Raw genomic sequence first — 12,867 nt, 5'->3', positions numbered from 1 at the left:
TGAGATAAGTGCATGTTATGGAAGGTGACAAACTCAATTATTTTTATATATTTTGATATCTTTTATATGGGTTTTGTCAACTTAATTAGTCTTTTTAGCCTTAATTGATTATTAATTGATTTAATATTTTCATTTTGAATTAATATTTTATAGGGGCAAAATTGTCATATTTTGGTTTAATTGTGACTAATTGATTTTTAGGACAATTAATGCTACCTTATCCTTGAATTTTGCTTGCAGGTTCTTGGAAGATTCAAAAATAAAAAAAAAAGAAAAGAAAAAGAAAAAGAAAATAAATTAAAAAAAATAATAATAATAATAATAAGGTAGCGTTTTGCCCCAACCTAATATTCAATTAATCTTCTTCTTCATTGGCAACGGAAAAAAAAACACACACACGCGAGGCGCGGCTGGAGGGATAAAACAGAGGCGGCACGCACAGACCAGACGGAGCGAGCAGAGGGCTGACGGCGCAAGTCCAAGGAGCATTCATCATCTTCTCGGTCGAACCTCCCTGGTGGCAGGAAGCTGGGCGGGGAGAACAGAGCAGCTGGACATGCGAACGAGCTGAGGCGCGGCTGGAGAAAAACAGGGGAGACACGAACACGCCGAGCAAGCTTGGAGGCTGCGGAAAACCAAAACGAAGGGCCAGAAGTGTGGCCGACGGACCAGGGGAGAGGGCGGCACCATCCATCATCTTCTTCTTCTCGGTCTGACGACTTCATCACATCTCTTTCATGGAAGCCTCTAGCAGAATTCTGAATATGGCAGCGAATCTGATGGCAAACCGTGGCTAATTCATGATTCTCCAATTCAACAATAATGGCAGGAGCTTAGATTATCAAAGGGGAGTTTTAGTTGCTTTAATTTCTTACTCAATAATTGTTTAACAATTCATAGGTCTTAGGATAGTTTTTCTGATTGTTGGGATAATTCTATTGGTTAATCTGATTATATTTGGAGATTATTGTGACTGAATTATTGCTTAGCATTTGACATTGGGCTGTTTATAACTTTGATTTCAATTATAATGTTATGGTTATGACATTTGTAATGATTTTGGAGTTAATATATTGTGATTTTCTAAGATGGCTTAGAATTTTGGATCATATTGTCTCTTGCTAGCTATAATTCTGTTAATTTGGATTTAAGAATTCTAATTAAGCATTGGCTTTTAGCATCCTTAATCCCATTTTACTATTCTGGTTGCAGTTAGTAAGTTGGGATTTTAGGAAAATATTTTGTGGCAACTCGAGATTGTTCGGTTGTTGGATTAAAAGCTTAATTATAATTCTTAATTCATTGTTTTAACTCCCACATCTTTTAGAGTGATGATTGCCTGCGTTGTTGAATTGGAGGATTGATTATCATCAGTGTTATTTGTGTGTCTCATTTTCATTTCTTTCATCTTCAATTATTTCAATCATCTTTTATATAAAAGAAAATAACAAAAAAAAGTATTTTAATTTCAATTTAATTCAAGGCATTTAGTTAGCAATTTTTCAAAATCAAAAATCCTTTTTATAATTTAGGTTACTTGCATTTATTTACTAGGATTTAATTTCGTTTTCGGCTCCTCAAAGTGAATACGACCCGGATTGTGCACTATATTGCATTAATTCGGTTAATTTTTGGAGTAACCCCAAAGCGACAATTAAGGGCAGTTAACTTCAAGTGGCGCCGTTGCCGGGGAGCCAAGAAATTGGTTCCCTAGTAATTAAGTGTCAAGTAGCCTTGATTAGGGTTCATTTGTTGAGCCTTTTTAGTTTTCATTTTTGTCAGTTTTTGCATTTCCTTTAGTAATTTGCATTTATTTCTTTTGATTTTTCATAGCATTTCTTTCCTTTGCATAGAAAATTTTTCAAAAACACAACTAAATATCTTGTTCTTTCATTCATTGCATTTTTCATTCTCATACACATACACTTGCATTGCATTGCATTCATCTGTTTTCTTTTGCTTAATTGCTTCTGGTTGATTGATTGTTTATGCCAAGAAAGGGTAGGTCTAAAACCCTAGTTCTTTCCAATCTTGAGCTTCAAAGTTCTTTAAGAGAAGTTAGACAAGACCAAAGGGTAAAAAGGACTAGTGAGGTTGAACTAGACAATTTAACTGATCTAGATTTGGTGGTTGACTTAGGTGACATAATGGAAACAGTTAATAATCCTAATGGTAACGACAATGGTAGTAATGAGAGAGGGGCCAATGGACATAATGGGGAGCATGATAGAGTAGAAGAGAATAATGGAGATAACCCTAGAAGAAGAACCATTAGGGAAGCCACTGCTTCTAATGCAAATTATGATCCTTTTAATGTTGCATGCCCTAATGTTGATGTTAATTTTGAGATTAAAGGTCCACTGCTTAATTATTTGCCTAAATTTTATGGTTGGACAGGTGAGGACTCGTCAATCATCTGAAATCTCTCTCTATAGTATGTGCTAGCATAAAGCCGGTTGGGGCTAATCTGGATGAGGTTCTTTGGAAGGTATTCCACTTGTCTCTGAAGGGCAAAGCGCGAGAATGGTACATGAGCTTGCCTAGTTATATGGCAGATGCCTACCATAACTGGAACAACCTCAGAAAAACATTCTTGGAGAAGTATTTCCCTGCTTCCCGGACTTCCACATTGAGAAAAGAGATCTACTCTGCAAAGCAAGATTATGATGAGTCACTTTATGACTATTGGAACCGTTTTCAGGACTCGCTTTCTAGATGTCCACACCATCAGATTCCAGATGAGCAGTTAGTCCAATACTTTTATGATGGACTTAAGACCCAAGATAAGGGGATGTTGGATGCTGCTTCTAGGGGTTCTCTCATTGATTTAACTGCTGAGGAGGCATGGGAACTTATCAAGAAAATGGCATTGAACCATCAACAGTATAGCATCAGGGAGTCTAAAAATATCAATGCAATGCATGCTAATCCTTCTTCAAGTGACAATTAAGGGCAGTTAACTTCAGAAGGCAAGATTTTTCTCAACCTAATCCCAACAACAACCAGATCAAGTCAAGTCCAAAAATAAAATTGCACTAAGGATAAGAAAAGATACCATAATTCATTAATTTCCAGCATATGATGACATATTCACCAATTCTATTTAAAAAAAAACAGGGTATAATAAGTTCCTATAAGTAATTGGGTGTGAGGGCCAAATGAATGGACAGACTCATGTTTGGCTTGGGAAGAGAAGCTGGAAGTTTTGAAATGAAAAGAAAGATATTCTACCTCCATTAAATGATTTTTTAGATAATTGAAAATAAAAAATCCTAAAAACTATTTAAAATCCAGAAAACTATTTAATAGTATTGAAAAAAGAACACCGTATCAAACTTCAAGACTAGAACTTCACTCAAAGCTTGGGTTTTCTCAAGCTTAGAACTTATTCTTTAAGGCTATCTCCTAATAACTTATACTAGGGATAATACTTTTTTAAAAAAAATTTAAGAAATGACCTACTTAGTGACTTATACATAGAATCATAAATACTTTTCTCAAGAAAAACAACTCATCCAAGAGGTGCAGGGATTATGGTAACATATATAATGAGTTACCTCACATTCCATGCAAAATATATGCCTATATTCAACTTTTATTAATATACGAAATCATAACTGTAACATTCCATTTTTTTTCTTTATCTTATTATAGGATTTAAGTTATATAGATATGATATTAATTAATAATATCTAAAATTTAATCTTATTGTATAAATTGTAAATTATAATTTTTGTGATATATATATTATGAAAATATTTTTTTTAAAAAAAATTAATTATTATATATAAATATATTTTAAAAAAAAAAAAAGCAAGTGGGTGGCACGTGGGCCACCCACCGCTTGCTGGAAGGGGGACGTTAATCCCCCTATTTTGGGCTGTAGGCCTCTTTAAAAAAAAATTTGTTACGCGGCTTTTCAAGTGGGGGTCATGTGCACCCCCACTTTCAAAGCATTTCTCCCCTTTTCTCTTTCGTCTTCACTGTTCCTCCGTCTTCGCCGAAACAGTGAGTGAGAGTGAGAGGGAGATTGAGGGTGTGAGAAAGGAAGGACTCTACTTGGGTACATATAAGATATTTAGGTAAGTTATTTTTATCCTATTATTTTTATTTAGCTGTTTCTTTTTATTTCTGTAAGTTCATGGCAGAAAATAAAGTTTATTAGGGCTTGTTAGATTTTTAATTTTTAAGGTTTTTAATTTAGTATTAGGATATTAATGGAGCTTATGTGGTTAGAATAAGAGTCTTATGACTTAGATTTTAGTTGGATGGTTGATTTGAGACAATATAAGTTAGGATTTGGTTGGGAAATTGTGATTTGTGTTAATGATGATATTAATTTCAAAATTATCTCTTAGTTGAGTTCATTTAAGGTTATATTGAGGATCCAATGCTTAAACTTTGAGGATTGTTGTTGAAATAGTAATGTTGATGATTCTTGGAGAAACTTTAATTAGTGGAAGTTGGGTGTTTGGAGGAAATTGAGGAAAATATTATAAGTTATTGATTCTAATGAATGGGAAATGATTAATGGAAGAAGGAAATAGGATTTTAATAATGATTGAAGGCATAGTTGATGTATGGTTATTTTTCTAAGAGTTAAAGTAAGCACTTTTTGGAGATTTTTAGATAATTTGAAGGGATTATTCTTATTAATAATGTGAATGAGAGAAATAGAGTTGGGAAGTACTAGAAATTGTCACTTGGAAAAATAGATGAATTATTATTTTTTCCTATAGATATTTTTTAAGGTAAGCCAATTATGGGGATTTAGTTAATAAACTATTCTAATACTATATTAATTAGCCTTTTTTATATTAATATATGTTTATCAATTTATTATTGTAGAGTGAGCTTGGTTTGGGCTCTTGGGTTTGAATCCTCCTACTTTTAGTTCTTGTGTCAAGAACTTGAGGTAACCACTTTCTAATTTACCTTGTATGCTTGTTGATGTGATTATAAGCATGTGTTGATATTATAAATATTATCAATATATGTTATGGTGATTTTTGTATGAAAAGTAATTTATATATCTATATCAAGATTTATGTTTTGTTAAATTTATTAGTTAAGTGGGCATGAATTATTTCATCTTATGAATATCTTGTTGATGTTGAACAAATTTGATTATTGAATCTGAGAATACTTTATGGATATGAAATTGTGTGGAATTGGATGGTTGGATTGGGCTGTGTTGGTTGTGCTGAAATGTAGTTGTGGGAGGTCTGATTATTTATACCACGTGGTATAGCCGCCACTTGGCGCCCAGTGGTTGGCATTAACATTCTTAGGGCCCTCGGTATCACCCTTCCTTTGGTCGGGTCAAGGGTCAGCCTAAAGGACATGACACTTTCCATATTCCCAGGAAAGGGAACCCATAGTCCGATATAAGCTCTGTAACTTTTGGCCGAGTTACACCTCATTATTGGAGAGCTTGGTGCAGTCTTGTAAAAGAGACGAATCCTGTTATGTGTGAATAGCCCATGGGTTCTGTCAGAGGTTACAAGGAGGTTATAAGGATGGTTGATGAAGTTCTATGCATGTAAGTTATTTTTTGAATTATTATATATTGTTTTCTGTAAAGATGTTTAACTTATATGTTATTTGAAATTGTACTTTGCCCGCTTAACTATCTTGTAATCACTCCTTGGATACTTGTTGAATTGGAATTGTGGTTACTGGGTCAATTTGACTCACCCCGTGGTTATTTAACATTTTTCAGGCGAGGGTTTAGGTGTTGGTCCCAAGGGGAAGGTGTCCGAGGCCTAAGTTTTCCTTTCCACTCTGTATAGCCTCTATTTTGGTATACATGATTTGACTAATGTATATTGCCAAACTTTAGGGCCTTTTTGTTATACTTAACATAATCATAGCCTTTCCACTGTATTCTAGACTTGTACTCTTGGGCGGAGCCCTCTTTGGACATATGTGATTGTTATTTTGATTGCAATTGATAATGGGTAGTAGTGGTAGTTATTTTGGTAGACTTCAAATGCCCTAGCCCATTTACAATTGGTCTTAATTGTATTTGAGATTCTAGAGTATTGCTGATGGATTTGATATATACATGAAAAATCAAATGTTGATCCTTTCTGATTTGATTAACTATCTTTACTATTCTAGAACAGTAGCTACTATTCTGTTAAAGATTTGGATTGTTATTGACTATGGTAGATTTCTATTTGATTAGGTTTGTCCTTCCTACCATGGTTAGCCTTTTTTAAAGCAATTATTGTTTTGAAAATGTTTATTTACCATGAATTACAGGGTTTTTTACAATAACAATCTGGATGAGTAATGGCGTGCTGCTGGCTAGGATTCCAGAGGAAGAAGCTGCCGTTACCTTCGCCCTTAGCAGTGGCGCTGAAGAAGAAGAAGTGATTATGGTACCCTAGCAAGCAGTCAAGCTCATTCAAAACGCTGCACTTATGATTTTCACTCTTTTTTTTTTTTTAAACTTTCTCCAGCTTTTTAAATTCCACCAAAAAAATTAGTTGCGTATCATCTTTCAAGTAGACATAGGGTGAAATCCAAATAATATGAAAATCAAATTGATTAATGACACTCATAAAATTTTTTATGGTTTTATTTTTTTTCTCCCTAATCATTTTTCAGAATTTTTTTTACCTGGATATGTCACTTAAAGTAAATAATAATAAAAGAAGTTATTAAAATTAAGAGAATGGAAAATTTCAGATATAAAAATAAATCTGAATACCATTGTATATCTAAGCATTTAATATTTTAAGAAACTGAAATTAATAACAATTTAAGAAAAATATTTATAAAATTTTCAATTGTATTTATTAAAATAAATTAAAATATGTTTTTTACATTTAAATATATTTATAAAAAATATACATAGCAAGAATTTATTAAAAAAATAAAGAAAGAGGAAAGTCCAATTAAAAGCCCCACGAAGGCAAAAATAAAAGTTAACTATTGCTAGCATTATTCATGTACACGAATGATTTCGTTTAATTGTTTGTCTAGTTATATAAAATATCTTTTATTAATAATAAATAAATTTTATTTGATTTCAATAATTTTTTTTGTCAATATTGATGACAACAAACTATGAAGAATTGTAGTATAAATTAAAAAGATTATAGAAAATATATTAAATGGAGGTATGATAAGAGGTAATGTAGGGACTTAATTAGGGATAATTTAGTATTTTTAAATTTATATTTTGATATTTGGTCCCTGTAAACAATCATAATTATTAAGATCCTTTCCAATGAATATTATTTTTTTAGATCCTTCTTTCTAATTTTTTCTATAAAATATGGTTTTATCAGTGTTACAAAAGAAGGGTTAATCGTTGGAAGAAAGAGAAGAGAAAAGTTAAAATTTTTTGCAAAAATTAAGTCTCAAATTAAATGGGTTAATGGAGGGAAGGTGAAAATCTTTTGAGGGAGAATAAATTTATCTTTCTAATAAATGAAATATGGTTTCTTCAAACAAAAAATTGACAAAATTACATTTTATAAATTCTAAGTTTAAATTTAAGTCTTACTATTTTTCTTACACAAGAATAATAATATTATATTTAGAATAATATTATAATATTTCACCAACCTTTTCTCAATCTATATCTAGCCAACTTGATATTAATGTTGATATATTTTTTTGGTATAATTTGGTTAATATTATTTTGTATTAAAAATGTGCTTTGGCTATTAGATATGGTGGACTAACTTTTTTTTTTAAAAAAAAGCAAGAAAAAAAGAATAAACTATTTTCATATTTATTATTTTTATTTACATACCATTCTAATTTTTATTTATTAGTAATTTGTTAAATATATGTTTTTTATGTTATAGTAAAACCTTCTAATTGTATTATTTGTAAACAGTTGTTAATATTAATTTTCTAAATTATGATCTATCAAATACCAGTTTAATTATTTTTTAGTGTCATTTGAAATGATTTGATATTTTTTAATTTAAAAATGTCCATCTATTTTTAAAAATAGATAATATATTTATATATAATATAATATTGACAAGATCTAATTACATGAAGTTGTAGAGTAAAAAAAAAGAATAATATTGTCATGAATAAATTACAAAAGATTATGCTTAGGATTCATACATCTCTCGCATTTTAACAAGGATTGCTATAAATCACTATCATGTACAATCAAAATTTGATTAACAGGACATATAATTTCTTAATCAAAATTGTTGAGTCTAAATTCTCAAAATATATGTTAAATATTTGGTAGGAGAATTTTGTTTTTTTTTTTTTACAATTTTATGAAACTAAATACTAATAAGTTAGCAATATTGTTATACATGATTCCACGTAAATATTTGCTTTGCACCTGTTATATTCTTCATATGATATTATCTCAAGATTAGTAAATTAAAATCCAATTTTGTCTCTAACATTTATTCGTCTATATTATGATCAATAATATTCAGTTAATTTGAAATAGTCACAATCAACCAATAACTCAAAAAATAATTTTTACCTTTTCATACTTAAGACAATCAAATGCATAGATTGAATTATTATGATTCACCCACACTTCTAGGATTTCACTATGTCCCTTTGTGAAATTTTTATTTTTTTTCCTTACATAATGTAGTCTTTCACCTCATAAAAAATAGAATCACTACATTTTATTATAAGAATAAAGATATAAAATTTTGGGGAAAAGAAATTCACTTTTCTGACGGAATTAGCCACGGACAACATTCCGTCAATAATTTCTGTTGAAAATTCATCCAAACTTCCACGGGTAAATTTAGTGATGGAATTTCCCACAAAATTTTCCACAGAATTGTGACAAAAATTATCAACGGAATTTTTCCATGGCTAATTTACTGACAGAATTACTGACAGAAAAATTTCGTCGGTAATTTCTGACAGAATTCCGTGGCAAATTTCGTCGGTAATATTTCCAACAAAATTTGCCACGGTTTTTCGATGGATTTTTGCGACGGAATTGATTCTGTCAGTAATTCTGTTAGTGATTCAATGTTTTTTTGTAGTGCAAGGAAAAGAAAGTTTAGAGTTTTCAAATTTCAAAAAGTGTTCAATACTTAAGCACATCAATTATTTAACCATTAGTGCAAAATATTATTTTTGATGTTAATTAAACTTACATTTTTACTATCACATATACTCAGTAGGAATACAAATAGCGAAAAATAGAAAATTATGACTTCAGTTCATTTGGTTAATCCACAGCCGACAACATAATAATCTAAATTTTCAATAATGTCATTCACAATCATTTCTACACGTTTTAATATTACTCCTGATTCTTAATATAAAAATTGAATAGTTAATTTAAAAATATTAAAAAAGTTAGTTAAAGTTGTTATTTTTCACAAATATATGTTAGTTTCTTTAAACTGTCATCTTCAATCACGTATATTGGATGATTATAATTATCTATTGGAGGAAACCTCTCATAATCAATAGGAATATTTTAAGAAAAAAAATTTAGGTTTTATATTTTAACATATTAATTATGTAAATAATAGTTTAGTTAGAATTTAGTTAGCATACAGCTGTAAAATAGCTAACATCCTCACGTGGCTTACTGTATATATAAACACTTGTACTGATCAGTTTGTAAATAAGACAAAACCATTCAGTTTCTCTCTTTCACTTTATTCATTTTCTGTATTATGGTATCAGAGCTCACATGCTCTCTGCGCCATTGATTTCGTTTCCTTTCTTCCCTTTTGTTTCCTTGATCTATGGCTACGAATAATTCTTCCTCTTCTTCCTCGGATTAGTCTCAAGATCCAACAAGCTATTTTTACTTGCATCCGAATCAAAACCCATCGCTTATTCTCGTTTCTCCTCCTCTCACTGGTTCGAATTACCATCACTGGGCACGAGCCATGACTATGGCTCTCATGAGCAAGAATAAATTTCAATTTGTCGACGGTTTTTTTGAAGATTCCTGAGAAGAATGATTCTCTATTTCGGTGTGGCAACAATGTAACACCATGGTCTTAACCTGGATAAATCGAACGCTCTCTTCTTCAATTGCATAGAGTGTGATATGGATTAACAAAGCAGTTGACGTCTGGAATGATCTGAAAGAGCGTTTCAGTCATGGCGATATTTTCAGAGTTGCTGAGCTTCAAGAGGAACTCTATCAGTTTCGTCAAGGTGATCCTTCTGTCTCTGATTACTTCACCAAAATGAAGATTATTTGGGATGAATTGTTGAATTTCCGTCCCCTGCCTAATTGCTTGTGTTCTGCCAAGTCTAACATTCAACAAGACTATGTAATCTGATTCCTCAAAGGTCTCAATGACCGATTCTTAAATGTTCGATCTCAAATTATGTTGATGGATCCGATTCCTCCAATGAACAAAGTTTTCTCCCTTATCATCCAACAAGAACGAGAGTTGAATGGATATACTGAATCCACTATATGTTTCACTCGAACATCCAGACCACCGAATCTGTCTTCTACTTAGTCTAATGGATTGGGCAATAATAACAATAAAGTCTGTACATATTGTGGAGAACCACGGCACACCGTGGAAACTTGCTACAAGAAGCATGGATATCCACCTGGTTTCAAATTCTGAAACAATGGAGCTTCTATCCATAATATTGTGAAGTCTGATTCTTCATCCACTGAGGTTTTTCCTTACGCACCCCTTTCTGCCAATACTGATAGTCCTATTACTCAAAATCAATACCAAAAATTATTGGCTCAGCTACAACCTCCCGCTGCATCTCAGTTCCCTGTATCTTCTCCTTCCCTTGTTTCTGCACCTAATTCTACTCATCATGTTAATCAAATGTCCTCTCTTACTCTTTGCCTAATCTTGATAAGCCAGGTACTCATACTGTTCTTTCTCTTCATTCTACACATGACTCATCCTGGATAATTGATAGTGGAGCTACGGCTCATGTCTGCTTTTCTTTATCCTTGTTTACATCTTATTCTAAAATTACACCTATTCGTGTTACCCTTCCTACTCATTCTGCTGTCATCACTACTATTTCTGGTACTGTTCAAATTACTGCTTCCATATGCTTAACCAATGTCCTGTATATACCTTAATTTCGTTTTAATATCATATCCCTTACTCAGATGACTATACAACTTCATTGTTGTCTTATATTTTTCTCTTCTTATTGTCTGATTCAGGATTTGAAGACATGGAAAACAATTGGTACTGCTAATGTTTCCCAAGGATTATACATGTTACAAAGTCACAATTCTTCAGCTGCTTGTGTGAATTTTGTTTCATCTTCTTCTACTTTTGATACAACTTCTCAATTTCATTTGTGGCATTATCATCTAGGTCATCTTTCTTCTTCGGTCTTAGACACTTTACATTCTCAATTTTCTTTTATTCCTTGTATATGACATGCTAAGAATTGTGATGTATGCCATTTTGCAAAGCAAAGAAAATTACCTTTTCCTACTAGTGTCACTCAGACTACTCATCTTCTGGAACTTGTGCATGCTGATATATGGGGTCCCTATCATGTTGAATCTATTCATGGTCACAAATATTTCTTAACTGTTGTTGATGATTATACACGTCATACTTGGGTCTGTCTTCTTAAAGCCAAATCTAAGGCTCGTCCATCTCTTCAAAAACTTCTTATTTTTCTGGAAAATCAATTTAATCAGACTGTTAAAACTGTTCGAATAGGTAATGGTCTTGAATTTCAAATGGCTTCATTTTATTCTTCGAAGGGTGTTTTAAATCAAACCTCTTGTGTTGAAACTCTAGAGCAAAACAATGTAGTTGAAAGAAAACACCAACATATTCTCAATATTGCTCGGGCCTTAATGTTTCAATCTCATTTGCCTATTATTTACTGGTCTTATGCCATTTTACATGCTGTTTAGTTACTCAATCGATTACCTTCTCCTGTTTTAAAGAATAAATCTCCCTTTCAATTACTCCATCATAAATTCCCTGATTATACTACACTTAAAGTTTTTGGATCCCTTTGTTATGCATGCACATCTTCTCAGCAGCGTACTAAGTTTGACACTAGGGCCCACAAATGTGCTTTTCTTGGTTTTAAACAAGGGACAAAAGGTTACATCCTTCTTGACTTACACACCAATCAGATTTTCATTTCACGACATTTCATTTTCTATGAATCCATCTTTCCATTTGCTACAGCCTCTACGCCCGTTTCTTTTCCTACTTCAACTGTTCCTATGCCTCAATTTTTCACTCTTGTTGATGATCCTATTTCTTTAACAGTTCCTTCTCTACCTACTACTACCATCCCTTCTAACTCTGTTATCTTTTCATCTTCCCCTTCTGTTCCTGATCATGTTTCTTCTTCATCTTCTTCTTTGTCACCTTCTACTCAACACTCTTCTCCGTCTACTTCTTTACCAGCTCCTGTTCCTTCTCGTCGTTCTGGTAGAACCATCAAGCAGCCTTCATACTTAAGTGACTATCATTGTTTTTTTATTAAAAACATACCAATCGGCTTCCATGTCTCCAACCTGCAGGTATCCTTTACAAAGTGTTCTCTCCTATGATCATCTATCTTCTTCATATAAACATTTTGTTTGTTCCATTACTGTTCCTCATGAACCAAGATCTTACAATGAAGCCATCAAATTCCCTGAATGGTAACAGGCCATGCAAGTTGAAATTTCAGCTTTAGCGCAAAACCACACTTGGATATTAATTGAGTTACCTAAGGATAAATCTCCTATTGGCTGTAAATGGGTGTTCAGGACAAAATTTCATGTTGATGGAAGTCTTGAGCGTTACAAAGCCCGCCTTGTTGCAAAGGGGTATACTCAAGCAAAAGGAGTTGACTATTTTGACACTTTCTCCCTAGTTGCCAAAATGACCACTGTACGTCTCTTACTTGCCATTGTTGCAGCATCTCATT

The sequence above is a fragment of the Neltuma alba genome, unplaced genomic scaffold (genome assembly GCF_004799145.2).
Source record: "Neltuma alba isolate B1F8T4 unplaced genomic scaffold, ASM479914v2 tig00010558_pilon, whole genome shotgun sequence".
NCBI classification, from domain to species: Eukaryota; Viridiplantae; Streptophyta; class Magnoliopsida; order Fabales; family Fabaceae; genus Neltuma; species Neltuma alba.
The sequence above is the reverse complement of the archived record's forward strand: the minus strand, read 5'-3'. Positions refer to the sequence as shown.